Source organism: Lucilia cuprina, chromosome 5 (assembly GCF_022045245.1).
Source record: "Lucilia cuprina isolate Lc7/37 chromosome 5, ASM2204524v1, whole genome shotgun sequence".
Lineage (NCBI taxonomy): Eukaryota > Metazoa > Arthropoda > Insecta > Diptera > Calliphoridae > Lucilia > Lucilia cuprina.
This window is the reverse complement of record NC_060953.1, coordinates 39,753,478-39,757,489: the sequence shown is the minus strand read 5'-3', so window position 1 is coordinate 39,757,489 and position 4,012 is coordinate 39,753,478. Positions and strand designations below refer to the sequence as shown.

The 4,012-nt window shown below is 27.8% G+C and overlaps 1 protein-coding gene across 1 annotated transcript in view; it reads left to right on the top strand.

Moving 5' to 3' along the window:
- LOC111678985 (tetraspanin-18) overlaps positions 1-4,012 on the top strand; it is a 48,575-nt gene that overhangs the window by 6,815 nt on the left and 37,748 nt on the right. The window lies entirely within an intron of this gene.

Genomic DNA, 4,012 nt, shown 5'->3' with positions numbered 1-4,012 from the left:
AGACTATAGACTAGACTATAGACTAGACTATAGACTAGACTATAGATTAGACTATAGACTAGACTATAGACTAGGCTATAGACTAGACTATAGACTAGACTATAGACTTGATAATAGACAAGACTAGACTAACACATATAGTTCCCAGAGTCGTTACTCTAAAAAGTTTTGTTGTGTTGATAACAGCACTGGAAGAAAGTGATTAAAATTACACCCTCAGGTTTATAGTGGTATTTATCCAAAAGAAGTGTGTATCACAATGTGTGCTATAAATTTTCGGATACTAAATCAATGTGAACTATAAATTTTCGGATACCCGCTATATTTTATAATTTTTTTAAAACCTTATTAATAATCATAATGAATTGAATTATATCTCCAATATATAACCACGATTTAAGCAAAAAAAAAAAAAAACACGGATACTTTTTAAGATTGAAATATGAGAGTAGAAAAAAAAAGAAAGAAAAAACACATTCATGGAATAGGGTATCATTATACATATATTTTTTCGTAAGGGTAACAAAGAAGAGTAAAGCTTTGGAAAGTCTTTTGGTGTAATGTATACCCATGACAAAAGTGAATATTAATGCAACAAAAAAACCAAAAAAAAAAAATAGTTCGAAATGAACAGCAAACCAAATGAAAACTGTTGTGTAAAAGAAAGTACATGTTTTTTTTTGTATTTTAACATGCTACTGGCAGCTTAAAAAAGACCCTGCTACCAGCAAATGCCAATGAACTTGTTAACTTTAAAAAAAATATCCAATGACAGTTTTTAGTTAAAATTTTCCTACTTTTCATGTTCCACGTTTCTTTTTCTTTTCTTTATTTATACTGAAAAAAAATGCTCATATATACTTAGTTCATTGTTCCGCATATTTACACCCATAAGTAGTTTAATCCTGGGGTGAGCTGAGCCATAAGTAGAAAAAAATAATATGTGTAAGTAAGTAGTAGAAAAACTATTTATAACTAGGGGTATATGGGGCAAGAAACTGAACAAACAACTACAGCAACATGCTACTAACATCATTTTTATTTTCCTGGTTTTTCTTTTTGTTTCATATAGTATTTCGGTGAAACATTAAATAACAATTATAAAGTAATTTGTTTAACAGACAGCTATTCACTACGCTTTGCGAAAATCCTCTTTGTATGCTGCAGCTTCAGCAGCAATAACAATTTTCAACAATTTATTAAGGACATTCAGAGTAATAGGAGAAACGACGGCAACTAATATTTCAATACATATTTCAATAAGTACCTGCTAAATGTATTTAGTAAGTATCTGTGAAATATTTAAATTTATTTTTTTAATTTTAAGTGAATATCCTTAATATTACAAAATTTCGCTACATTGTAAGTACCTCTTACATATTCCTCATTATTAGCATAATACATTGTTTAAAGCTTTTAAGCATTAAATTCCTATACACTCACCCCAAACAAATGCTTATGATAAACAATGATGTCTAACATAAAATCATATGTAGATCAAAATGCATTGTTTAATTAATTTATTAATATGCAGATACAAATGCATACATGCATACAACATGGATAGATAATGCGTGTAAGTGTCGCATTTATGTTTGTAACGGATAATTTTGAATTATGATTCATTGATAAGAGTTTGGCGAAATTAATTAAAATGTAATTACTAGTTGCATCAAATGGATAAATGAGATTATAATTTAATACTTACAAGGAATAAATTAGCAACTTTTGTAATTACTTTTTGGAAATTTAAAGATGTTTTTACTCTTGAACCATTATATTTGTAAGATATCCTCGGTTAGCAGACCCAATTTTAAATAGCATTTAGGTAAAGTCTAGACTTTATAATACACTATCACTATAGACTAGAATATAGACTAGAATATATACTAGACTATAGACTAGAATATAGACTAGACTATAGACTAGACTGTAGACTAAACAATAGACTAGACTATAGAATAGTCTTTGAATTAGACTACAGACTAGACTATAGACTAGCCTATATACTAGAATATACACTAGACTGCAGACTGGACTATAGACTAGTCTATATACTAGACTAAACACTAGACTATAGACTAGACTATAGACTAGACTATAGACTAGACTATAGACTAGACTATAGACTAGACTATAGACTAGACTATAGACTAGACTATAGACTAGACTATAGACTAGACTATAGACTAGACTATAGACTAGACTATAGACTAGACTATAGACTAGACTATAGACTAGACTATAGACTAGACTATAGACTAGACTATAGACTAGACTATAGACTAGACTATAGACTAGACAATAGACTAGACTATAGACTAGACTATAGACTAGACTATAGACTAGACTATAGACTAGACTATAGACTAGACTATAGACTAGACTATAGACTAGACTTTAGACTAGACTGTAGACTAGACTATAGACTAGACTGTAGACTAGAGTATAGACTAGACTATAGACTAGACTATAGACTAGACTATAAACTAGATTATAGACTAGACTACAGTCTAGACCGTAGACGAGACTATATAAGTAATAGACTAGAGATTTAAGCTAAAACTAAACTACATACAGCCTAGACTATAGACTAGAGAAAATACTAGATAGCAGCCAGTCTTTATACTAGACTATAGAAGAGTGTATGCTAGAAAAAAGATTAGATTACACTTAGGACCAAGATATAAAGGAAAGAGTAAAGATTTGACATAACTTAAACTGATTCAAAAAAAATCGTATAATAATTTTTCACTATTTGCCCCTTTAACGAAACTAAACACACAATCTTAAAAACTCCACAAATTTTTTTTCTTAAATTATTTGCCTGTATCTATTTTAAATAAATTATCAACAAATTCAAATCTATAAAATATTAACTTTAAAAGTTGTGTTGTTTTGTGTTTTAAGTGTCTATGTTTAGAGCACGTGTTCAAATTTGCATATTCGTTGTTTTCAAATTTTTATTGCAATTTTTGTTTCGTTTGTTTTGTCTCCAGCAAAATGATAAATCACTAAAAATACAACTCCCAAGTGCTGTAATCCAGAAATGTCCAGTCATTTAATAGCTAATAATAAATTTGAGATTTCATCATAACAACAACTGTATAGCAACAAAAAAAGGTTGGCCCCTACTGGTTTTTTTTTTGAAATAGAAAAAAACAGGTTTGCAGTTTTTTTTATTTTGTAGCTAAATTTATTAAATACAAATGTTTTTTATTGTTTTGCTATTTTTTTACAAAATATAAAAAAAGTACCTTTGTTTCCACGAGAAAAAATTGAAAAATACTAAATCACAATAAAAATAGTTTTCAAAATTAACATTTATTACTTAAATTAGCAACAATATTGGAGAAAAAGATTAAAATGTGCAAAATGTGTCAAGTTTGTTTATTGACATGAAACAACAGAAACATTCAAAACACTTTTTGAATAGTGAAGGCTTTAATTATTCCGTATATATACTAAAATCCAACACAGATTGGTATGTAAACAAAAATTTTAAATTAAAAAATTTCAAATTAAGTTAGTACATACCACATTATTTTTTTTAAATTTTATTAAGAATTTTACCTGTTTTTTTTTTTTTTTTTTTTTTTTTTTTTTTTGATAAAAATCATATTTTATTACAACTTTCTCTTAAATGCATTGTGCACTAAATGATTTCTCAGAAAAGGTTTAGTCGGACGACGACTTTAAACAAACTATTTGTGTATATTTCAAGAAAGTAATAAACCTAAAAACATATTTACTGATAAAAGAAATAATACAAGTTATTAAAAAAAATTTAACACCAAAATTATAAATCTGTTTTTTTTACTTTTAGCTGAAGTTATAGTAATATTCATATTCAGTTTCTCAAATTCTACTGAATGGATTTTAAACATGTGGGTCCAATTTTTTTTAGTTCAGTTCTAATTCAGTTCTAGCTCAGTTCTAGTTCAGTTCTAGTTCAGTTCTAGTTCAGTTCTAGTTCAGTTCTAGTTCAGTTCTAGTTCAGTTCTAGTTCAGT